The sequence below is a fragment of the Lactuca virosa genome, chromosome 8, assembly GCF_052849685.1.
Source record: "Lactuca virosa cultivar CGN04683 chromosome 8, Lactuca_virosa_CGN04683_v6, whole genome shotgun sequence".
NCBI lineage: Eukaryota > Viridiplantae > Streptophyta > Magnoliopsida > Asterales > Asteraceae > Lactuca > Lactuca virosa.
In genome coordinates, this window is record NC_136433.1 from 364516133 (window position 1) to 364543450 (window position 27318).

General features: G+C 37.8%; 1 pseudogene across 1 annotated transcript in view; it reads right to left on the reverse strand.

Annotated features, from left to right (window-relative positions):
- Window positions 1–250: 250 nt before the first annotated feature.
- LOC145133029 (GDSL esterase/lipase At1g28580-like) overlaps window positions 251–27318 on the reverse strand; it is a 108120-nt pseudogene continuing 81052 nt past the window's right edge. The window contains exon 7 of the transcript XR_013718361.1: window positions 251–882. The product of XR_013718361.1 is annotated as a GDSL esterase/lipase At1g28580-like (transcript). The remainder of the gene's footprint in view (window positions 883–27318) is intronic.

The following is a 27318-nucleotide window of genomic DNA, read 5'->3' on the forward strand; positions in this document are numbered from 1 at the left end:
CAGGGGCTTCCTTGATATGCATTTTGTGTTATCTAAACACATCGTAAATGCATGTCGTAAGGTTACGACATGTAAATGCGTGTCGTCTTCCTTTATGACAGGGTCTTCCTTGACACACATTTGCATGTTGTCTGTGGGTTTTATGACACACAATGCGTGACATTAAATGTTATTTTGTAGTAGTAGCATCATGAAGAGTCCTTTAGAACCATGGCATAAATACATTCAAAATCTTTTACAAACCAAACAATATTGTAAACATAATGAATTTTAATTATGTTCAAAATATTATACAAACACACAATACCATTTGAGTCTTTGTAAGTCTAAATCCATCTAACTCCAAATGGTTTGACAGATTCCATATCCCACAAAAAGAATCTAGCAATCCAAATGTACCCTTAAAATAATTTATTATTTCTCAATTAATGATGCAATGACCATTGAACTCCATAACCATTTATTCCTTATAATACATTAATTGCACCCCTTCACGTTTCCACTAACTGTGGACTGTAGATTCCATGTCCTCATTATTTATTTTAACTATATATTGCATTTTTTCTAGCAAATGCACATCTCCCTTTTCGGCTCCAGTTCTAAGAGGTCTCTGTTGCATTTGTGAACCCGATAACCCAACTCCAACATTGATTGTTGACGAAGGACACAACAAATTAAATTGGGGTGTAGTATATGGGCCTTGAAATAAACTTTTGAAAAGTATTAGGTATGCTGCTTCTGTAAAGTGTATTCCATGCCAGTAAGCATAGATATTGGGATCATCACACGTAGTCGCAAATTCATATTCACATTGCGCCAAGGGATTGTAATTATATGGACCTCCTCCTCCACAACACGACTTCAGAACCATTTTTATGAATCCTGCAATATTTTGAATTCAATCACAAGAAGAAAACCAAGATCCTAAATTAACAAATAATAAGGTAATCTTGTAGCTGTAGCAATATTTTGGCTGTTCCAATATTTAAACATCAGATATGCTTTTTGGAATTTTGGTCCTTAACCACTAGACTCCCATCGATGCAAAAGAAAGTGAATTGAGTTTATAACATAATGTGTACAAGTTTAGTGATAGGGAAGTAGTAATTTGTTGGGTTTAAAGTGTTGCGCCATTGGGCCTTAGTAGTTCGGTCCATTATGTACACTCGGTTTGGGCTTGTCAAACCGTGTTTATCTTTCTAGGGTTTAGTATATAAGGTTCATGCATGCATCCTTGTCATTAACGCTTTGATTATTATCTCATTAATTGTACTATAACCCTAGCATACCTCTACAGAGGAAGTTCTTAATCGAGCTCTTCTGAGGTGTGACTATATTTTAATCATTCGACATACAGATTGATTCATTGAGTGTTCTAGTATTTGTTATTCTTATTGATTTACCTGTTAAAGATCTAATCGATCAAAAGAGTTTTCGACTAATCAATTAGTATCAAAGCGGGAGACTGTGTAATCCGTACTCATCTCTTCTGTTGAAGAAGATTTTAGGGTTTTCCGCTATTATCGTTTTCTGCTAGAACCGTCATTCTTCATTGACGCAGTTCTTAGACTTCGATCATACCCTAACTTTGTTTACTAGTCTGATCTTGAACATGTTTCAAAACAAAAATCATCATGTCTCTTGACGATTCACAAACGAACCCAATCAACATCTCCAACAATATCAGATCAACCACCAGGATTCCTATCATATATACTCAAGATTATGAAGTTTGGACGCATCACTTTGAAGACTACGTGATTGGTTTAGAAGATAATGGATACTTAATCTGGGAAGCGATTACTATAGGTCCATTTGTTCACTCTGGCACAAACAGAACAATCAAGACGCAACAGGAGTACAACCAACTCGTGGTTGATGTAAAGGATTTTCCTGAAGATGAAAAGGACAAGCTAGTGAGCAACATTAAAGCACTAAGAATGATCAGATTCGCCCTACAATCTGACACATTTAGTTTGGTCAGTTCATGCACGACGGCAAAAGAGATATGGGTCAGATTGAAGGAGTTATATTCCACCGATGAGAATCCTGATCATTCTATCCAAACTTTGCTTCTTTCAGAGTTTGGAGACTTCAAATAAAAACCAGAAGAGAAGCTCATCCAAGCCTTTGATCGTTTCAATCATCTTCTCAGCAAAATGATAAAGCATGGCATAGAAAGGAAGGTAATTGAGCAAAAGGTCACATTCATGAATGGCCTAAGAACCGAATGGATGGCAATGGTGTCTACAGTAAAAGCTCTTGAACAATTCAAAACTTACTCTTTGCCAAAGCTAGTGGGGATTCTAAAATCACACGAAAGTGCAGTGACCAAAGAAACGAATGTGGTTTCAAGCATGGGATCTTTAGCTCTCATATCAAAAGGAAAGAACGTGGCTGAAGAAGAACATTTAGATCTGTCAGAATTTGATCTAACCAATGAAGAATATGCTTTGATGGTCTCTAATCCAAAGAAGTTCGTGCGTAGAAAGTTTCCTATATCCAAGAACCGAAACTGGCAAGGAAGCTACAGTTCGGATAAAGCAAAGGAGGAACTGGAGAACTCTCCTCAGCATGAAGAACCGAAGAAGGATAGTAAGCTTGTTGGTGACTCTGGATTTGATTGTCACTTCTGTAAAGGCAAAAATCACTTTGCCAAAGATTGTGTCTTGAGAAAGATGTCAGAAAAGAACAAGAATGAAGATGATGAAGCCTACTACCTGCGAAAGCTAGAAGAAATAAAGAAGAAGAAAGCTGCTAACAACACTGTGAATGCTTTAATTGTGCAGGAAAATCTCGTGGACGATGAGTTTGGTGGTGTGGAAGTCTGGTCTACAGACTCTGAGGACGAAGAAGTTCATAAGCCCACACATGGCAGAGCTTTTGTGGCGAAAGAAGCAAACTGAAGGTGTAGGGAAGTTCTTGATGGTGACCGTCGGAGTGTCACAGATGAGAGGCTATACTACTGATGGGAGTTGTGATGAAGCAAGGGAGCGAGAAGACAGATGCTTCGCTACCAAACCTGTTGGCGAGCAGATCAACGAATGCGACCAATTGATCAAGAAGGTTATTCGTGACGAGCAGTTCGATGATGATTGGTATATTGACAGTGGCTGCTCACGTCACATGACAGGGAGAAGGGAAGAGCTAAGGGAGTTTCGGGCTCTGAAGGATGGTGGATGTGTCAAGTATGGAAACAATTCTTTTGGCACAATAAAAGGATATGGAATGATCACAAATGGAGATTTCTCGATCAGAAAGGTGGCATATATAGAAGGCTTACAACATAATCTCATTAGTGTCTCGCAACTGGTGGTGGGAACAGGACTGAAGGTTTCGTTCGATGATGAAGGGTCAAAAATAATAGAAAAGAAGACCAAGAATGTTCTGCTAAAATCTCAAAGAAAAGGAGAAATGTATCCATTGAACCTTAACCCAATAGGAGGGAAGCCATCTGTATGCCTACTAACGAAAGCACATACTAACGAAACTTGGCTATGGCACCGAAGGCTCTTGCACCTCAACTTGAAAGACATCAATAAGGTAGTTCTTGGTGATCATGTGCGAGGACTTCCACTTCTCAAGTTTGACAAGGAACATCTGTGTGCTGTATGTGAAATGGGAAAGCAAAGCAGGAAAATTCATTCAACTCGTGTTAACAAAAAGATCATTGAACCGCTTGAGCTCCTACATATTGATCTGTGTGGACCTTCGACTATTGAAAGCATCGGTGGTAACAAATATATATTTGTCATAGTAGATGATTTTTCTCGGTTCACCTGGGTTTTCTTTCTTAAACAGAAATCAGAAGCAACACCTAAGCTTAAAGTCTTCATAAAGCAAGTAGAGCTTCAACTGCGAAAGGTGGTTACAAACATTCGCAGCGACAATGGGTTGGAATTCAAAAACCAAGTGTTTGAAGAATTTCTTGCTGAAAAGGGAGTGTCTCACAATTTCTCTGCTCCCTATACTCTACAACAAAATGGGGTCGTTGAAAGGCGAAACTGCTCATTGTGTGAAGCATCCCGAACCATGCTCAGCTTCGCTTCGTTGCCCCTGTATTTCTGGGCTGATGCTATTGCCGCTTCTTGCTACACCCAGAACCGATCTTTCCACAACAAGCGCTTCGCAATAACTCCTTATGAAATTCTAAACGATTGCAAGCCTAACGTCAAGTTTTTCCATGTGTTCGGTTCAAGATGCTTTATCTTCAATTCTAAAGAGAACCGAAACAAGCTTGATGTAAAGGCAGACGAAGGAATTTTTCTTGGGTATTCGATTACTTCAAAAGCATACAGGGTTCTAAACAAATGCTCAAAGAAAATCGAAGAAACATATTACGTGTCGTTTGATGATAACTACGTGAAGAAACTCACATCAAGCAAAGAACCAATGGATGAAATCTTTCCTCAAACTGGTCAAGTCTCAATTCCCATTTCCAACTTATTTGAAGAATATGTGAAGCTCTTTGATGAACGAGAGACTGCTATTCTCTCTTAAGCGAAAGCGGCTGACAACGACGTAGATAATCTGAATAAGGTAATCAACGAAGCTGCTAAAACCTTGGAAAGCGAACCTTCAAGTTCAAGTGGATTTCAAGAATCTGAAAAATCTCAAAAGCCAAGTGAATCTTCCCAAGAAAGTCCAATCGAGGGGGAGAACCCTTCTCCAACACTCCAAGGGGAGAACCCTTCTCCAACACTGACCCATGAAAGTCCAATCGAGGGGGCGAATTCTGAACCGAATGTTGAATTTGTTTCGTCATTCGAGGGGGAGAATAACAATACAAATGAAGAAGAGTCTCAATCAGAATTCGAAGAAGAAATAAATGTTGAACTGGATCCTGCCTATGATCCAAACTACCCTCCTCTCACAAAATGGACAAAAGATCATCCAAAGACTCAAGTAATCGGTGAAACATCAGAAGGCGTTCTTACTCGGTCTCAAATTAAAGCAAAGCAAACTGCTCTGTTCTCTAAAGTAGAATTATGTATGTTTAACTCGTTCGTCTCAAAAATAGAACCGAAAACAATTAGCTCTGCACTTGATCACTCTGATTGGGTACAGGCTATGCAAGACAAACTCAACGAGTTTGAGCGAAACCGAGTCTGGAGACTGATCCCCACACCAAAGGATGCATCTGTAGTTGGATTGAAATGGATATTCAGGAACAAAATGGATAAAGAGGGGAACGTAATTCGCAAGAAGGCAAGGCTGGTTGTCAAGCGATACTATCAGGAAGAAGGTATAGATTACGAAGAAACCTTCGATCCTGTAGCAAGGCTTGAATCAGTTCGGATCTTTCTGGCATACGCTGCTCACAAGAATTTTGAAGTCTTTCAAATGGACGTCAAATGTGCATTCTTGAATGGGGAACTAGAGGAGACTGTATATGTTGAGCAACCACCGGGTTTTGTGAACGAAAAGTACCCTGATCATTGCTATATTCTGGATAAAGCTGTCTATGGTTTGAAGCAAGCTCCCAGAGCCTGGTACGAAACCCTTACTCGATTTCTGAAAAATGTCCAAGTTTAAGCAAGGATCGGTTGACCCAACCTTCTTTCGAAAGAAAGAGGGTGACCACCTTATGATCGTCCAAATATACGTCGATGATATCATCTTCGGTTCCACGAATTCCAGCCTCACAACTGAATTCAGGAAGCTGATGGAGACTAAGTTTGAGATGAGCTCAATGGGTCCAATTAACTTTTTCCTTGGCTTGAACATTAGACAGGGACCCGAAGGCATATTTATTAATCAAGAGGCTTACACGAAAACTATACTGGCTAAGTTTGGCATGATGGGAGATTCCAAAGTGAAGGTTCCTATGGCGTTTGGCACGAAGTTAACACCATCTGTGGAAAACCGGCTGCTGACATGACCCTCTATCGCCAAATGATAGGTTCTTTAATGTATCTAACACTTAGTCGACCAGATATAATGTTTTCTGTTTGTTATTGTGCCAGGTTTAAAGCTAATCCACGTGAACCTCACAAGATGGCTGTGAAGAATATTTTTCGATATCTGAAGCGAACCTCATCTCTTGGTTTATGGTACCCGGCAAAATCAGGATTTTTCGTACAAGCATTCTCTGATGCCGATCTGGGTGGATGTGGACTGGACCGAAAGAGCACAACTGGCGGGTGTCTGTTTCTTGATGGCAAACTCGTTAGCTGGCAATCGAAGAGCAAACACGTGTGTCTCTTTCCACAGCCGAAGTCGAATACATAGCCGCATCGTCTTGTACCTCACAGGTCATTTGGATACAAAGTCAACTTAGACACTATGGCCTGAACATGAAGAAAATCCCTTTATATTGTGACTCTGAAAGCGCAATAAGGATATGTCACAATACAGTGCAACACTAAAAAACGAAACATATTGCACTGAGGTATCATTTCATCAAGGATCACGTGGAGGATGGTAATGTCGAAATCCATTTTGTTCGAACCACTGATCAACTAGCTGACATCTTTACCAAAGCCTTATCGGAAGCGAGCTTTAACAAAATTTTACAAGGCTTAGGAATGATGGAAGCTGAGTCAGTACCGAAATCGCTTTCGCCTCATTAAAAGTTGGGAAGCGAAATAGAGCGAACGCTCGGTCTCGAATTTTTTTTTATTTTGTTTATGTTGCTTTTCATTAAAGTCAAAAATTCCAAAAATATCTCTGAAAGGTATCATCGATCATTCAAATGATGGAGCTGGGACATGTATACATTTCCTTATTTTAGTACTAGCTAAGGGTCCCTAGAAGCATGTTGTTGTATGTTGACCAAAGACTCACCGACTTCAAGTGAAGCCTTACTGATTTGATATACACAAATCAAATCTTCCCAATCAGGCTGATAATTTCACTTATGTCATGAGCTACCTTACTCGTCTCATGTTGAGTTAAGAGTTGTCTGCTTGGTCCTTACTATATAGCAGAGGTACTTTCGGTTCTTTAACCTTCTTATCACCATTCTCCATCTCATTTCGGTTCATCATTGTAACCCTTGAGACTCTCAGCATTTACCACTGAGGTTTATGGTTACACAACATCTGTGTTAATGATCTTAGCTTCGTTTCACCACATGCTAAGTGAAACCCAAAATCCAACACAAATAATGAATTGATGGTGAACAATCAAATGTTCTAGTTTTCACCCATGTTTTAACGAAACCAATTTAGTAGAAGGTACCAAGAAATCTCCTTTTAATTTTTGTGTGATCTTTATGAAATTGTCTACCACCCAGGCGTTTCTTCCCATAAGATGCAGTTTATATTTTTGTTTTTGAGATTTCTACACTTTATCACCAAGTCACTGAATATATTAACTCACCTACTTGTTTAATAGGCTACACTGGTCTCACAAGTAATTCACCCTACTTTCGGTCTTATTTCAAGTACTGAAGTTCGGTTGAAGATATGCCACCCTTTATAACTTAAATTTGAAAAGATGCCTTTCAATGTTTCTTAATAAACATTTGATCGTAATTCAACGGGAAACCACATAGACACTTCTAAGTCTCTCTTGACTTTGAAGGAAGAGATTCGTGCCCGGGATCCATCGTTTCATGTCATATTTGACATCACTTATATCCCACATATCATTAGTTTTATTTCTTTATCTTTTACACTATCTTGCACGAAAATCTTTACGATTTTTCCAAACTCTTGATTCGGTTGCTAATACGCTATTTTCAGCCATATGGCTTAGGTCCTTTATGGAGGAGTCGTTTCATTTAAAAGGGAAAGGGTGAGTCAGCATGAATTTGAAATGGTTCAGAATTGGAAAAGGAGATAAGGATGGAAAGGCGCGTGAATTTGTAACGGTTCCTAAACCCACGCCTGATGACGTATATCTGGGGAAACCAAACTATCAAATCGCGCTTTTTCAGGCGTCGTTTCAGGAGATCGTGTCATCATCACAACAGATTCTTTCTCTCTCATGGCAAAGGTATAAAAAGCTTTCTCACACCTCTTGTACCTCCTTACCACCTCTAAAATCTCACGAATACAACAGGCGATTCTCCACTATTCATCTTCTTCCTCTCTACAACAATGGCATAATCATCATCTGTTCAAGAGCAAACTGCTTCCTCATCTCCTCTGATCATCAAACTCAATCAATAATCCGAGTCACTACATGAGGCAACTTTCGGTTTCTTAGCCATCTTCTTGATCTTTCGCTTCTTGTGGGCAGACAAAGGTTCTGTTTCCGCCTTTCGCTTTTTAGGGGAGGCTGCTTAGGAGGATTGACCCTCAACTTCCTTCTTCTTCCGTTCTGGTTTCTTTCCCCTCTTTGCCGGTTTCTCAACAACCTTCAAGGCACGTTGCGTTTCTGGAGTTAGTTATCTTGGCCCTGTAGGTGTCAGTTTCCTGTAATCAGCCATAACATGGCTTTCGGTTGAGACACACATGTATATTGATTCAGGAATTGAACCGATGAATATGAACTTAGTGGGACTGGTGACAATGATTTTGGTTGTATGGAAAGTGGCAATTGAAGACATCATAGCATCTGCCATGATTGGAATCTGAAAATGTTCAATTGCTCTTCGAGTAATCAGCGTCCAGAAGCATGCACATGAAATTTCAGAATGTCTGGTCGAGGAATTGAGGCTCTGCACCGGTTGAGACCAAATAAGGGAGCCATAATCCAGATTGATTCCGTGATAGAGACCATAAAGAATAATCATGAAGCCTTTGCTGGCACCATTAGACCCAACAACCCTTTTGGCTAATCCCTTGAAGATGAGGGTGAAAAGACCATTCCATTGAGGTGGTAAGCAGGACTTCTTGAACTTTGTCACCGTGGTAAGGACATCGGTGTACCCCATGTCATAGAACATAGTGAATAACTACGTAGTGGTGATGAAATCAGGAGAGATGACAGAGGCGTCTGAAGCAAGGTTTAGCAGAGAACAAAAGCGAGCTTTTGAGACAGAGCGAAGAAGATGATGATGCTCCAATCCCTCAGTGTCACTTAAAGGATCTCAATGCCAAGCTTGATCAATTGCTTGATTCTTCTGCTACTCCATCCACTTCAGCATATTTGAATGCTGCTACGAAGGCTCTAATTGAAACTTTGATTAAACAGCATGATCAACCCATACACAAAGCTACTCAAGTTGTGGATGCCTCCACTCTCTCTTGCACCAATGCTATTGGTGAGGTCAAATCTCTTATTTCAGATTCAAAGCTTTTCATGGAATCTTTTCAAAACACTGCAGACAGCAATACCAACAAAGCAAATGAAGCAATTTCCTCTCTTTAAATCTCTTAAGGCAGAGAGGGAAAAATTTGATGTGATTCGCCAAAGTCTACAAGCTGACAGAACTATTCTTCTTTCTTCTGTTAAATCAAGTCTCACCAACTTAAAAACCAATCTTGCCTTGGATAAAAAGGTCAGGGAAGATCTCGCTCTATCCCAAACCCAAGTTGCAACACTTTCCTTGGAGCTTTCCAAAGCCAATAAGGAAATTTAATCCCTCCGCACCGAACGCAAAATCATCAAAAGTTGTGTGAACGACGTGCACTCTCTTCTTTCGAATCTTTTAGAGGCACATGATTCGGTTCTCACTATTTTTATTCGACGTCATCTAACGGATAAACTTCGTCCAGCTTTGGAGATGTTAAGTCCGATTGGGGGTGTTACGGAGCCAATTGCTACTCCGCAACAAGGGGGAGATGTTACTCAATATCCTCCTATTCAATGTTCTGCAAAAGAGTCTGCTGGCAATATAGCAAATCAGCCGAAAGTCACCACTAAACCGAAGGATAATGAAGCTTCGGGTTCTAGTGTGTTGGACAAGGAAAAAGGTCTAATGGGTCAAAGTGATGAGGAAGAAGAGACCGAGGAAGAATTATTGAAAAGAAAGAAGAGAGATAAAGAGCTTGATGAAACGCTAAAAGTGGCAAGAGAAGAAGAAGAGAGAGAGAGAGAAGGGAAAAAGAGGCTCATGATACATTGGAGTGCAGGAAAGCTCTGTTTCCTTTATGGACTCTGGAGAAGATGATCAAAGAAGCGATTGAGTTCCCTAGCACTCATTGGTTGGAACCAGTTACTTCTTTTGATTGCGATAATACCAAGGACTCACAATTTGATATGCCTATCACCCGAAAGGCGTTTGTGTTTCATTGTTTTGATGCGGTAGTGAATATCCCTTCGCCAGACCCGAAGGTTGATCGGGATCTTATTGATTTTTATCTTAAATATTCTCAACCACAGTACTTGACGTGGAGTGCTCAGAAGATTACATCTGTCAAAGTATTAAAGCCTACTTCGGCAGGGCCATTCGTCAATGTTTGTTTCCGGGTGACCCGAGGGTCAGATGATTTGGTTAATATGTTTTCACTGGCTGATCTACCGAACCTGAATCCCCACGATTGGATTCTTCTAAACAACATTCTGCTTTCCGATCCACAGCAGTACGAGCCCATTATTGATCACATCAAAAGAATGCTAGCTTCCTACATTCATGAGGTCGCTAAGATGGATCAGGAAATTGCTCTTGTTTTGAGGAAAAGGCCAATTGTCAAACCCATGGGACATCATGCGATGCTTCCAAAATGAAGATGGGAAAGATTGATTCTAAGTATCATGCTGTTATGTTTACACGAGCAGAAGGTCAGAAGTTCGTGTTCTATCTTGATGATAAACACTTGTTCTCCACGACTTGCATGGAGCATATTTTAGACATAATCCACAGGTGTAAGCAAAACGAAGAAGCAGATAAGAAGAATTTCACAGATATGCTTCAGTGGTACATTGCTTTCCGTCATACTCTTCTAGCTATCGTATCGAAGTTATTCAAGACTGTGAAGAAGACCACTGTCGCTCAACCGAAGTAGTCTCTCGCCTCAACTGGCGCAAAGGGGGAGATTGTTGGGTTTAAAGCGTTGCGCCATTGGGCCTTAGTAGTTCGGTCCATTATGTACACTCGGTTTGGGCTTGTCCAACCATGTTTATCTTTCTAGGGTTTAGTATATAAGGTGCATGCATGCATCCTTGTCATTAACGCTTTTATTATTATCTCATTAATTGTACTATAAACCCTAGCATACCTCTACAGAGGAAGTTCTTAATCGAGCTCTTCTGAGGTGTGACTATATTTTAATCATTCGACATATGGATTGATTCATTGAGTGTTCCACTATTTGTTATTCTTATTGATTTACCTGTTAAAGATCTAATCGATCAAAAGAGTTTTCAACTCATCATAATTAAAATCCATTTTCAATTAACTCAGATCATTCATGAAAAATTAAACGAAATAGAGCTAAGAAATCTAATACATGTCTAAAGATGGCTACCCTTTCATATATCATGTATGGTGACCTAAGGTTGATTGAAAAATAAATAAATTAAAAACCAAAAAGAATTTGGGTAGAAAGAGAAGAAAGAGAAACAAGCCTACTAGATTAGCATTCAAGAAACATAGAAAAAAAAGAAGGGAGAACTTGATGATTTGGTATTGTTTCTTGCTTCATAGATAGATGGTCTGGCTCTAAAAGTGACTCAGAGATCGTTCAAATCAACAAAAGACATAAGGCCAATGACATAGTAAACTCTTTAGTCCCATCTATGGATAACTGTGAAATCTCAATTTATGATGTAGATGCAGAAGTTAGAATAGTAATTGAAATTGGTACCGAATAACGTTTCACTATGTGTAGTAATGAAAATGATGTATTAGAAATTGTGAAAAAGGGAGTTGTGTTAAACATTCACATCTGAATACTCTTTCTATCATAATTAGGAGTGGGCTATGCATCCAAAATAAATTGGATAGCTGAGTTATGAAGAGAAAATAGGATACAGTTTATGGGGGTTTAGGAACTTATGACATCAAAGGTTGAATTAAGCATTGTAGATCTATTCGGCGAGACATAACATGGAATTTCACCTTCTAATTCCAAACCAGAAACCGGTTGGTTTATTTTCAATTTAAACCTTCTGTTATTCCACAAGGTTGAGGGTATAATGAATGAATTCTTCCTAGAAATAAAAAGCATATGGGTATATAAAAATAGATAGTTATCTTATCAATATATATGCTCCACAAGCTTGATCTGATAAGAAATTATTGCGGGGAGAAATTAGTAGGCTGATTGAGAGTAACAAGGAAGGTTGGTGGATAATATTCAACGATTTACAGATGTCAGAAAAGACAATGAAAGGACATGCTAATTGGTTTTCCCTACTAGTGTATGCTACTTTGATAAATTCATAAAAAATATTGTTTTAGTAGATCTGAATATAAGAGTAAGGGCTTTAGAAGAATGTCGACTGATGGAGCTAAATTAAGTAAGATAGACAAAGTCTTTGTTTCTTGAGTTTTTTTTTGAATTCCCGCATGTGAAATCCACTTCCATGAAACTGTTCTGTCAGATCATTTCCGATCCCAATCATCATGTTCACAGATTGATAAGGTAGATTTCAGTCCTAATTATTTTAATAATTTTAACTATTGGTTAACAGATAAGGATTTAGTTGTGGTGGTTTCAAATAGATGGTTTATTGGGGAGATGGATCCCACTTCCTAATCTCATTTCGACATCGTCTCGGAAAAATTAAAAAACCTAAAGAATCATATTCTTGATTGGAGATTGAAAGTCAAACAAAATCAGGTAGCAGAAATGAAGTTATCGAATATGATGGATGAGATTCTGAATGGTGTCGAGTGAAATAAAATAAGAAATGAATTGACTGGAGAGAGAGCTTCACCATATCAAAATCGCATAAATAAGGAGGAAGTCAATGTGTTTGACTTGAAACAAAAGGAGAGGGTGAAATAGGGTTTGAGGGGGACGAAAACTTGGCTTTTTTTCATACAATTAGAAACAAAAGTAAAAGGATTAATAGCCTTCACAACCTTACCATTAACATAAGTTACATTGTTCATTTGTCAGTTAAGGTGGCCATGTTTGAGTTATTTAAGTCCAAATGCTTGGACAATAAATTTTCAAGACCTAGATTTTTATTAGTAAACTCAGGAAATTCTCAATATCAAAAGCTACGACTCTAGAAAAGTTATTATCAGTTGACGAAGTCAAGAATTCAGTACTAGGGTATATTAGAGATAAAGCACCTGGCCTGATGGCTTCTCCTTTGTATTCTTAAAAGAGTTAGTCACTATTAATTCATTGGAAAAGGATTTATCTCATCAAGTGTGACAACCGTCAAAATTTGACTCGGTTCTAGATTTGAATAAACTTAGTTGCACGTATAGGCACGACACATACTAGACTTAGTAACTAGAAGTTAAGATATAACCTATTAGAAACTTGGAAACAATTAGAAACAATGGATAATGTGCTTGGATTTCACATTGGTATGTGAATTCTACAACTACTTAACTGTAGTGACTATCCACACTCGGGTCATTCCTAGACTTGAACACCATTTCATGAATCATATACACCCATCATGCACTTGACCTAGTAGTAGAAATTAGGTCAAAGTCTCATAGAAACTTAAGTCAAAGTTGAAGACTAGGACTAGTATACTTGATTCCTCAATTTCGCTTAAATTTCGGAATCACTACATAGAATGCCAATAAACCGATAAAAATAAATTACAAACATTATTTCTAATTTGAATAAGAGTTATGAAACTCAAAAATAATTTAAAAAGTCTCAAAATTTAATTAATTTTGATATCCAAATATTTATTAAATCTCAAGACCCTAAAATCCATAAAACTCATATTTATAAACTTTAACCTTAAAAATTCTATAAAAATAATTATGAAACTTATAATATGATCTTATAATAATTAAAATTATGAAAATGCATTTAAGGAAAATAAAATTTAAGTCATTAACAATTACCCTAAATTTATAAGTCAAAAATCAAGGTTTCATGAGCAAAAACTTGGTTAGGGTGTATATTTTATAAAAAGTTTGATATTTTTATAAAAGAATTGAATTTTTTTATAAAATTAAAAGAGAGGGAGGAAATTTTACACTCAAAACCGTCCACCCTCTTCCCAAGACACTTCCCCTCTTTCCAAAACACATAATCACTCCTCTCTCACACTCCATCTCCTTCACTTCTCTCTCTCTATATACTCTCTCTCACACTCCACCATTTACCACACTCAAACTCTCTCTTTCTCTCTCTAAAACCACGAAATTCTCCAGCCAAGAACATCTCTTAACCTTCAAATGTTCATCTTCTAGGGTTGTTCTTCATGGTAATCACGAAAATCCTTCAATCTCCTTCACTTTTCTTTCTAGTTTTAAAGGTTTTTCTTGCACTTGTCCTTCTTCTACACCATTCTTTGTGAACATTCATGATCATAGTCATGAATGTCGAGTTTGATGATGATGGTGGTAGGGTTTCACCCAAGAACAACATGCATGTTGTTTGATGGTGAAATCCAAGGACCAAAACCTATGTCAAACCCTAAAATACGGATTTTTACAAGTTTTAGAGGTTCATCTACCTTATGCATTCAATTTTTTCCTTGAAAAACATCACTATGAACAAAATATATCCATGAATGGTCTTCAAACAAACATGCATGTGATTATCTTCAAGCTTAGAAGCTAGATCATCAAAGTATGTTGTTAAAAGCTTTCAAATATGTTCATGAAGGATTTATTTCCAAGTAAATATCTAAAACTCTTTTTCTGATCGAATCCGATTTTTCCCAAATTCCCACCAACAAAATGAGATGTTCTGAAAATTTTCAGCAAATAATTCATTTTCCTCAAATTATTATAATTATTGCAATAATATAGGACAATAAATCATATAAAATACTTTATGGGGTCTATAAATCCTAGGTAAATTCGTGAATGACCCCTATGCTAAATAATGACTTCCCATTAAGTTTCATCGATTTTTGTTACTGTTTAGCATGGTTTTGAATTTTCCTTTTGTTTAGCCCCAATAAATCATAAATCCACTTTAGACAACTTGAAAAGGCTATCTGATAATTTTCGCAGCTCATACCCTATGCATTCCTATTTTCCCCGATTTTTGTATTTATAATGGACTAATAATGGGAAAAATATTTGTACTCATCCAAAATTCATGAAAATTTACCAGAACACCTTATAATATATTAGGATGCTACATAAAATGTTTGATGATTTTTCTCTTCTGTATGCTATTTTTCTTCTATTTTCCCAAGATTAAATACACTTAAATCCATTTTTTATTAGAATAAATGCACAAAAATCATAAAATTGTGTTAAACAGTTTATAAATCCATTTTTATATTTTTCCTAGCTTAATAATTTCTAATAACAGTATTATAAAAAGTTTGGGTAATTTTGGAAACTGTTTTCTATTTATCTCCATTTTTATTAGAATAAATGCACAAATATCATAAAATTGGGTTAAACAGTTTATAAATCCATTTTTATATTTTTCCCAGCTTAATAATGTCTAATAACAGTATTATAAAAAGTTTGGGTAATTTTGGAAACTGTTTTCTATTTATCTCCATTTTTATTAGAATAAATGCACAAAAAATCATAAAATTGGGTTAAACAGATTATAAATCTATTTTTATATTTTTCCCAGCTTAAGTATGTGTAATGGCAGTAATATAAGAATTTTGGGGAATTTTCTTAACTGATTGCTATTTTTCATGAATTTTTATCTATTTAGAGAATTAAATATAAGGAAAATGGTTATACATATCTATAATCCATGAAAATTTATCTAGAAGCCTTTTAATGTAGTTAGAACCAAAATCTGAAGTTTGGTAATATTTACTAACTATTTAGTATTTTTCATGATTTTATGGTTATTCAAGAAACTAAAATCGTGAAAAATAGTTAGACAAATAACAAATTCAAGAAAAATTATCTTAAGGTCTTTGACTTCAATTAAAACTGAAATGCAAAGTTTGGGAAATTTTAGAACTAAATTGATTTAGTTTTTGAATATTAAATCATTGGAACACCTTTTAAAATGTTAAATATTAGCATTTCAATAATGTGAATTTTCCAATTAAATTGTTATATAACAATTGATTCAGTGAAATTTAATTTTCACAGAAAAATATTTGTAACTTATCAATATTAAATTTTGACACAATATTGGCATAATTTTATTGTAGTAGTAAGTATACTAGTGTTAGATTTCGATTAGAGACTCACTAGAGAATACCATTATTGTAGGAATCGATAGTGGTACAAGTAGAACTTAGCTCAAGGCATCATTTGCATCATCTCAATGCATATTGTGAGTATTCACGCATTCCCCTATTTTCAGATTTTAAATGCTTTGGGGTGGAAAAGCATGTCCTAATCTATTTATGTTCGTTGTATTTATTTGACTCGTATAAACTTGGTTGCTATATTTTTCATATTGTGAGTATTCACGCATTCCCCTATTTTCAGATTTTAAATGTTTTGGGGGTGGAAAAGAATGTCCTAATCTATTTATGTTCGTTGTATTTATTTGACTCGTATAAACTTGGTTGCTATATTTTGAATATTGTGAGTACTCACGCATTCCCCTATTTTCAGATTTTAAATGTTTTGGGGTGGAAAAGCATGTTCTAATCTATTTATGTTCGTTGTATTTATTTTACTCGTATAAACTTGGTTGCTATATTTTGCATATTGTGAGTATTCACTACTCCCCTATTTTCGGTTTTTAAATGTTTTGGGGTGGAAAAGCATGTCCTAAAGTTTTTATGTTCGTTGTATTTATTTTGACTCGTATGAAACTTCGTTGCTATATTTCGTATGTATGTGTATGTTACTTTAATTCATGAGGACTGTATCGCGGTTAAGTCCCTGGAATCTCTAGACACAACTCATTAACTCTTTTGAGCCTATGGTTATTATGGATAGCGCTATCAGGAGGTAGACAACTCCTCACTCGCACGATTCGCTTGAGTGCATTTTACCATTTTATACACTATGTTTGCGATACACATAGTAGTCAATAGGGCACGATTCGGTCATTAGGCTTGGGTTGTGAACTCATGAATGGAAACTTGATGCACATACGAATCTTTATGCACATACGAATCTTGTATTCTCATGTTAGCAACGACACTTGTATACTTATTTTTAGCAATGAAACTTGTATACTTATTTTAGCAACGAAACTTTTATGCTTATTATAGCAACGAACTTTGTTTCTCATTATAGCAACAAACTTTTATTACTAAAAAACTTATATACTTGTTTTAGCAATGAAATTGTTTGCTCCTTGTAACAACGAATATTATTTCGATTCTTGAAAACTCATTTTAGCAATATACTTTTATTTATGGAAACTTTTATCAAAACTTTTAATTTGATTCTTGAAACCAATATTATTTTTAATCTGTGAGTACTCACCAACTATTTTTATAGTTGACGCTCGTTTTACATGCTTTTTCAGGAATCATCGAGTAAGTGGCACTTAGGGACACTTCACTTTTAGGAGCATTCACATGTGTTGTATTCCAATTTACATTGTAATTTCTTTTAAAAGTTGTTCAAACCCATTGTAAATTTGTAATGATTTTTAATACTATGGTTGGTGTTGTCTTTAAACTTTTGCTATGAAACCCTTTGTACTGCCACGCCTCGTGTTTCCGCTTTAGCGGGGTGTGACATCAAGGTAATGATATCATTTTATTAGTTACTCACTTTGAAAGGTATTCATCCATTAACAAAGGATCTACCTCATCATTCATCACCTTAGTCTCGAAGGTTATTGAACTATTTATTCTTAGCGAGTACATACAGACCAACTTATCTTATTGGTTGTATCTATAAAATCATAATGAATGTCTCGTCCGAGAGACTTAAAGTGGTCTTAGGTTTGGAGTGTAACACCCTGTTTCGAGTTGTTTCCTAATTCGGGGTCGTGGACCGAAATTCGATCATGTAAAGGCTTTTGGGTTTTGAAGAATTAAACTTTAGACCTTATTGAAGGTTTTTAATGTTGGATGTGATATCTAAGCCCTTGATTTGTGTGCTAGAACCGAAGGGTAGAAAGGGAAAAGTTATATGTCAGGTTTCTTTCATGGATAAGGGTTTCAGTTCGACATGTGTTTAGACAAAAGTAACTAAATACGATTGTGAGGTTCTTCAATACCTTTTCTGTGCATATAAACAACGCCGAAAACAGAGTTGAAACGAAGAAGTTATGGATGTTTGAAGTTGAGGTAGAAAATGAGAGTTTTACCCTACACGGGGCGTAAGGTAGCTACGCATGGTGTAGTGGCTGATGAAGGGGCGCATTTTTAATAATCTACACATGGGCGTAACTGCGGCTGACAAAAACCCTAGTTCTAAGGTTTTGAGCCCTATTTAAGGACTCTAACACCTTAAGGCCCTTCTTATCATCAACATCTACCCTCTTCAGCATCTAACTTGAAACCTTAATCCCCTACAGAAAATCTTGACCCTTTTTATGTGTTTTGGTGCATTTTGGAAAAAGGAGAAGTCCAGATTATTGAAGCTCAAGCTTGTAGATCCAGAGCCTACATTGCTTTTCTTAACTCCTAAAGGTATAATGCTTGAATCTTGCTAATCCATATGTTAAATCTCATTAGCTTCCAAGTTTTCATGCTTATTGTCCCATGATTTTGGTTCTTGAGAGAATGAGCTACTCCATACCTTAGGGTTAGTGTTTTCTAAAGTTTCTAAGGTTGTTATGTCATAAAAATGGCATCTTAGTTGCTACCTTTCATCAATGCAATAGGTTTTTGGAAATTAGAAGGTTTTAGGAAACTATATATTGGATTTCAGTTCTATTTCGCCATGCAAAGGCATAAAGTTAAGAACTTTATTACTCTAGACCTTTATTAGGACCATATTTGAGCAATAGATGGATGGTCTTTATGGATTAAGAGCTAGAAATGGAAATGGCTTGACTGTGTGCTATGTAGGGCGTACTCTAAGTATCAATGTCGTGGCTCTACGCATGGCGTAGATTGGTTACGTAGGGCGTAAGTCAACTGAGCATTAACCGTTGACTTTTTGACCGGTTTGACCTTTGGTCAACAGTGAAGGGTTGAGGACTTAGAAGGGCAAACTGGTTTTTTCCCAAATGGGAATTAGTCTTTGTATTTGGACCTGTTATGTGGGGTATTACCTTAATTACTAATTAGGGTTTGGTTTTCAAAATGTTTAGTGGGAGTGACTTTACCACCAACAGCTCGTGTGTGAGATCTATCCGTGTACCGATCGAGGTAAGTCTCTTCACTATACTTATGGGTCGAAGGCACCAATACCGGCCCAATGGATTGTGATACGTTTGATGCTAACTATCTGTGTGACCTTGCATGTGTATGATGGGATGGACCCATTTTGCTTGTTGGTCGGGGCCCGTTATGTATGTTGGGCGGGGCCGATTATACGTTGGGTGGGGCCATTACGTTGGGTGGGACCAGAGATTATGTATGGTATGGGGTATTTTGGGGAACTCACTAAGCTTTGTGCTTACGGTTTATATTTACGGTTTTAGGTACTTCCGGTTCCAAGGGGAAGAGAACGACATGATTGTACCACATACACTGGTGTTCTGCATGATTTGACTTGTTTTGTACTCTGATTATTATTTGACATGTTTTTATACTCTGATGGGATTTCTAATTGAATTAGTGGTTGTTTTTGGTTGATTTAAAGAAAAAAATTCACTTAGAATTTTTGGGACCTTACAAGTTTGTATTAAAGTCTTGGTTTGAGGGATTTGGGCATACTTTCGAGTATGTCTGAACTCAAACTAAGGAATTGGTAAAATTTTTGAATGAAAATAAATTTTCGAAAAGTATTTCTACAAAGAAAAGGAGTATGATGCGTGCAATCGGCCAAGTTCAAGTAAGTATTTCCCAAAATACCCATACATGTGTTATGTTTATTGTTCTGCTATGAGTATATGAGAACTGCATGCCAGATTAGGGCTAAGGTTCTGCTCAAGATTGCATGATAGTATACTAGGAGATATACCTTCATATGCCCGTTGATTGAGCTTTTAGAACTGCATGCTAGTATGGATTTTGGATGTTAGATAGAATGGCCTGTTTAATGGTGCCCTAGTTTAGATTACTCGATGCTCAAATGTTGCTTGCCTTTTGCTTTATGGGACTCATATTGATGTGAGTTAATTATTAGAAGAATATGTTAAGTTACATGCTACAAAGATTAAATAATCTCAGAGTGATTGATTTGGTCCTATTGCGTAGCTCTCGTCTGACTCTAACCGTTGTAGGGTTGACTCTTTTAGTCGAAGGATTATCTAAGCTTTATTGCATGTAATTGTTTTCATAAAGTAGTTAGCTGACATTAGTAGATGTTTTTCAATAGTTGATGGAAGGGTGAGGTGGGAATTCTAGGAGAGCCTAAGAAGTACTTTAGTGTGATTGGCGTGCTGTTTAGCTGACATTAGTAGATGTTTTTCAACAGTTGATGGAAGGGTGAGGTGGGAATCCTAGGATAGCCAAGGAAGTACTTTAGTGTGATTGGCGTGCTGTTTAGCGGGGCACTGGGAGTATCGGTATGAAAAGGTAACTTAGAGGATTCGAGATGATTCTTGAGGAAAGTATGGATAGGTGTGGAAGGTAGTATTAAGCTCGTACTACTGAAAAGCATAGGATCCACACTCAAATTGGGGAAAGTCATGATGATTCTGAGGAACTTCTGGAGTGTGAACCTCTTCGTGTGTATATTGATTGTTTGTATATTGTGTTTCAATATGGTGATGACACATGGTGGGTAAGGAAGTTAATAATCTGGTTCAGGTTCGGGCTCTAGTACCAACCCAATTGATGAGGGATTACACGAGTTCATCACGTCAAAGATTACGCGAGGTATCCTTGATGCGACCTGGTGATGTTTGAGATGATCAAAGTAGGGATCATTAAGATGATGGAGGAGTGCTTTTGCGTCTATCGAGCCAAGATGTCTGTCGGGCAGTACGGAGCCCGTACACTCACGTTCAAGGATTTACTGGGAAGTGGGGCACAAGAGTTCTTCGGGGTGAAAGACCCCCATTGCGGCCAGGCGGTGGATAGCGAACATGGGATCATTCGATAAACATAAGTTTCAGATCTGATGTTTGCTGGTGGATTGGAGTCCAAGCTTGATTCATGGCCTCATTGTCCTTTGTTTTAACCTAGTTAGTGTTCAAGTCATGCATTGGACATGCATGCCTAAAAAGCTAAGATTTTATGGTCCTTTGGATTAGGGAAAACCTTCTGGAAAGTTAGAGTTGATGGCTTAATGGAATAAGGACTCAAACCATTAGGATTATGTTTCAAATGTGGTCATGTCGTGATCAGGAGAGTGTTACGTCGTGAACAAGGAAGGTTCACGCCGTGGTGTGTTCTCACGACGTGACCAAGGGTTGGTCACGACGTGAGGGTCAGCTGTTAGTACTGGTGGTTGTTCACTTTGACTTTGACCATTGACTTTTGGAATTTGTTGAGTTTTAGTCAAACTAAGGGTTTTGGAGGGTAGACTTAGAGGGTACTCTTTATTTCTGTTAGGTGTCATGTAAGATCAGTCTTTTCCAGGAGAGAGCTGTGGTGTTTAGCCGCTACTTGTGAGGTGAGTCTTCTCACTATACTTGCATGTGCGGTAGTATATGCATGTTGACCAGTTGGGTCTTGTTTATTGACTTCTGTTATATGTGAAATCATTTTCTGATAATTTTCGATGATAGTCCCCAGGGTTGCTGATAACCCGTGAGGTGTGCTGTTAATCCACAGGGCATGTCGTTAGCCCACTGGGACCACTGATAGTCCCCAAAATTGTTGTTAACCCTTCACTGATTATTATGTCGTTAGCCCACTAGAACTCAATAAACTCTGTGCTTACATTTATGGATTATATATTCTTCATGTACTTATCGGATTGCAAAGGTGACACTATACACACACACCTGCATATTTATGATTTGAGATTCCGCATTGTCTTGTTATTAACTCTAATTTATGAATAATGGTTTATGAAAAAATGGGTTGCCTTGAATGTAACTTTTCGAACATGGATGTTTTATTATTTTTGAAAATGAAAATTTTAGCTTGGGATCTTGGATGTTTCAATAGGAACGAAGACTAGGTTTTTGTCTAGTATCGGGGATCAGATATTTTCAGTTAAATCAGCCGTTGTCCTAATTTTTGTGAAGATCTCGTGGTCGAAATATCTCTAATGGACACATTACACAATTTATTATCCAAATCCATAGCTTTTCCATCCTTATCGACTTGAAACAACCCTACGTATTTAAAAGTGAAATCGATCGTCAAATCATCGGCTATAGGTTTTGAAAAACCGTGCCAGAGTTTCACAATAGCATCAATCTGTTGGGTTTTGAGCATTCTAACACTCCTAAGTGTACATGCAACCCTAATAAACCTTGGATCTATGTTTGTCTATAATACATGCAAATTTTTTTTTCCAAGGTTTATAACCTATCTAGCATGGCATGGGGAACTTTTAAACATAAAAGTACTAGATGAATTACATACCTTTGGTTGAGTGTAGATTCCTGTGGAGTTTGAGAGCGTATATATGCACTCTTGAAATCGCTACCTTTCTTTCACACACACTAGGGGTGTCATTTCATGCATCATAAGCTTGTTTATATATTGTACATGATTAGGGTAAACCCTAATAACCCATGTTTTTTCCTTTCCAAGGATCCATGGGTTAAAAGCTCCATGGATCATCCATGGACTCCCATATAAGCTTAGCCCATTTCTTAATGAGTGTTAGCCCACACCATATAAATATAATAGCCCATGTTTAATTAGTAACCCTTTTGATCACTAAATTAATTCATAATTAATTTAAGACCAATACTAATTAAATAATACAATTTCATATTAATATATTATAACTCATAATATATTAATAAATCACAAATATACTATTCTCATAAAATTATCCATATAAATAGTTCGGGTGAAGTGCAACCCAAATGGACCATGCCGGGTCGGGTCAAGTATATACCAAATAAGTTATGGACTTAGACACCTTATCCAACAGTCTCCCACTTGGATAAGTCTGATAACTGTATTTGCTTATATTACTTCAGGAACCAACCGACAATCGTAGCTCTCGAAAACTCTGTTGAACTATGAAGCGCCATTTTTAGATAAGTGATCATATTATCCTCTGTTCTCATGATATCAGCCGGACAAATACATGGAACAATGTCTTACTTATTGTCCAGCAGTTTGTTTCCCGATTTCCGATTTGTTTGACAAAGAACTAAATTGAACACATCAATTAGGTTCTGACCGGGCCCGGTACATAGGTCAAAACAAAATCATCGAGGGGCCCAGATATCGCTTCTATTTCTAGAAGGAACAGATAAACTTCGTCTCATATGCTTGTTCTACTACTTGTTGAATTGTACACAAAGGCACGTTTTATAACATCAAGTTACTGATGCGTTTTCGTGAAATCAATGCACAACCAACTCATAGGCAACAACTCATATCTCTAGGTTTGAAGACTTATATGATATTACCGTCTCACGATCACTCGAGATAAATTCCATGAAGTGATACAAGTGAGCGTGGGTTTATTCCAATACTCATAACTTATGATTACTCATGAATGTTTTAGCAACCATTGCTATGGCTAAACACCTTTAGTCATCTACAAGCCCAATTCATGACAATCTTGATTCATACCTACTTCCGATGTATGACCGATTGTGGAGAGTTTGAATAAATTTATTATTCTGGAAGTCAAAACATGCAAAGCTGAAACAATAGTAAATAATTGACAATGATAGCAACACCTTACTCATAAATAAATCACAACTTTTATTCATCATCAAACGTCGATTACATTTTACAAGTTTCGGTAATAACTATCTAATCTGTAAAACTAATATCGTCCCTCAGCCCGATGCGCCTCGCATGCTGCAAATGCCTAACCCTCGTCAGTCCCTTCGTAAGGGGATCCGCAGGGTTCTCATCTGACGATACCCTCTTTGCCACGAGGAGTCCTTCTTCTATCTTGTGTCTTATGAAGTGATATTTTCTGTCAATGTGTCGGGATCTGCCATGATCTCTTGGTTCCTTGGCTAAGGCAACCGCACTATTGCTGTCACAGAAAATCTCCATAGGCTCCTTAATAGCTGGTACAACTCCACGGTCTCCGATGAAGTTCTTCAGCCATATCGCCTTCTTCGCCGCTTCACTTGCTGCTATGTACTCTGATTCACAAGTCGAATCAGCCACCGTCTCCTGCTTCGAACTCTTCCAAGAAATTGCCCCTCCATTTAGGGTAAAGACCCAGCCCGACTAAGAGCGGAAATTATCCCTATCAGTCTGGAAACTAGCATCACTATACCCTACTACTCTCAAGTTATCACTCCCACCAAGGGTAAGGATCCAATCCTTAGTCCTCCGCAGGTACTTGAGAATGTTCTTTACCGCGGTCCAATGAGCCTTGCCAGGGTTCCCCTGAAACCTGCTGACCATGCTTAAAACAAAGGCCATATCAGGGCGGGTACAAGTCATAACATACATGATTGAGCCAACAGCAGAATCATACGGTAATTGACTCATCTCAGCTATTTTTTGCCTCTGTACTCGGACTTTGAGTCTTACTCAGTTTGGCGTTGCTTTCGATCGGTAAATCTCCTTTCTTGGAATTCTGCATGTTGAACCTTTTCAACACCTTATCCAAGTAAGTACTCTGACTAAGTCCAATTAGTCTTTTACTCCTTTCTCTTAATATCCTTATCCCTAGGATATAGGCAGCTTCCCCAAGGTCCTTCATAGCAAAGCATTTCCCATGCGAGGACTTAACCGCCCACTAGCTCCGACATACACGCAGGACTCATCTTCACTTCTCGAGAAGCCAAACTCTTTGACCTTTTCATCGAAACAAAGATTCCAGCTGCGAGATGCTTGTTTCAATCCATAAATGGATTTCTCAAGCTTGCACACTCTATTAGGGTACTCTACACTGACAAAACCCTCTGGCTAATTCATGTACACATCCTCAGCCAACTTTCCATTAAGGAAAGCGGTTTTGACATCCATTTGCCATATTTCATAATCATGAAATGCAGCAATGGCCAACATAACCCTAATAGACTTAATCTTTGCCACAGGTGAGAAGGTTTCGTCATAATCAATACCCTGAGTCTGAGTAAAACCCTTCGCAACCAGTCGAGCCTTATAAGTGTGCACCTTCCCATCCATGTCGGTCTTCTTATTGAAGATCCATTTGCACCCGACTATCTTACGACCTGGTACATTGTCAACCAAGTTCCAAACTTGATTATCATACATGGACTGTATCTCGCTGTCCATAGCCTCCTTCCATTTAGCAGACTCCGGGCCTGCGATGGCTTCCTTAACACTGTTAGGTTCATCCAGATTTACCAGTGTACTATCACTGATACATGTATCACCTTCCGTAGTGATATGAAAACCATTATAAAAATCAGGTGTGTTCCTAACCCTTGTGGAACGCCTCGGAGGTACAGACTCGTCAGCTGTCTCAACAGGAGTTTCCTCCTCAGGTTGATTGCTAGTGTCTGAGGTTCCTTCACCAATTGATTCTTGAATTTCTTCAAGATCAATTTGCCTCCCACTGTCTCCTTGGCTTATGAATTCTCTCTCTCACGAAAGACCCCTCTTCTTGCCACGAAGACCACATTCTCACTGGGTCTGTAGAAGAGGTAACTAAAGGATTTCTATGGGTAGCCGATGAAAATACACCTTTCGCTTCGGGGTTCGAGCTTATCATGAGTCTCGCGCCTCACAAAAGCCTCGCAACCCCATATCTTGATGTGGTCCAAGTTGGGAACTTTCCCAGTCCACATCTCATGAGGTGTTTTGGCAACCTTCTTTGTAGGGACTAGATTAAGGATATGGGCGGCAGTCTCTAAGGCATACCCCCAAAAACAGATTGGTAGAAAAGCTCGACTCATCATAGAGCGAACCATGTCCAACAAAGTTCGATTACGCCTCTCAGCCACACCATTCAGCTGTGGTGTCCTGGGAGGTGTCAATTGTGAGACAATCCCACACTCCTTAAGATAGTCGAGGAACTCAGTACTAAGATACTTACCACCTCGATCGGATCAAAGCATCTTAATGTTCCTGCCCAATTGATTTTCTACTTCCTGTTTAAACTCTTTAAACCTTTCAAAGGTTTCTGACTTATGTTTGATTAAGTAGACATAACCATATCTACTAAAATCATCAATAAAAGTCACATAATAGCGATTAGCATCCCTTGTGGCGGTTTTGAATGGTCCACATACATCAGTATATATAAGGTCCAACAAACCCTCACCCCTTGCACAATCACCAGTGAAGGGTGATTTTGTCATTTTTCCAAGTAGACAAGATTCATAACTATCATCCGACTTTATGTCGAACGACTCCAAAACTCCATCCTTTTGGAGTTGGCCTATGCGTTTCTTGCTTACATGTCCAAGACGACAATGCCACAATGATGCTTTATCTAAGCTAGTAGAAGAATCAATATACAACACATTATTTCCTAAGTTATCTACAACCGACACAGTTTCATACACACCATCACAAGGTAATGCTTTAAAATAAAAAACATTATTAATGAAAGCATTAATACCACCACATTCATTATCAAACGAAAAGGTAAAACCTTGTTTGTACAAACCATGAAAAGAAATAATATTTCTCGCCATTTCTGACGAGTACACACATTTATTCAAATCTAATTTTAACCCATTATTCAGCAACAAAGTATAAACTCCAATTTTGGAAACAGGTGAAGCCTTCCTATTCCCCATGATTAGGTTTATCTTCCCGTGCTCCACATCCTCACTTCTTCTTAGGCCCTACAAATTTGAACATATATGAATACCACATCTTGTATCAAGCACCCAAGAGTTAGAACATGGTGATTTATTAGACAATATTGTGTAAATACCTGCATGGGTGGGTTTCACTTTCCCATCCTTAAGATCCTGCAAGTACTTAGGGCAGTTTCGCTTCCAGTGCCCCTTGTTCTGACAGTAGAAGCAATCAGCATCCTTAGGGATGGCAGAAGGAGTGACAGAACCACTTTTGGTTCCAGATGAGGAGCCTTCAGGAGACTTTCCCTTGGTACCCTTCGAAGGGGTCTTCCTCTTCTTACCTTTGCCTTACCCGATACTTAAAACAGGGGTAGATGTAGGAGTAGGAGTATTAGCGGTAACAACCGACTTACCTTTAAGACCGGTTTCAGCGGTCTTCAAGAGTCCCTGAAGTTTGCTGAGAGTAACTTCCTCCTTGTTCATGTGATATGTCATACGGAATTGGTCATAACAAGAAGGTAAGGAGTGCAAAATGATGTCAATTGCCAACTCCTCAGGGAAGTTCACATTCAGCTTCAGCAAACGGTCCACATACCTTCGCATC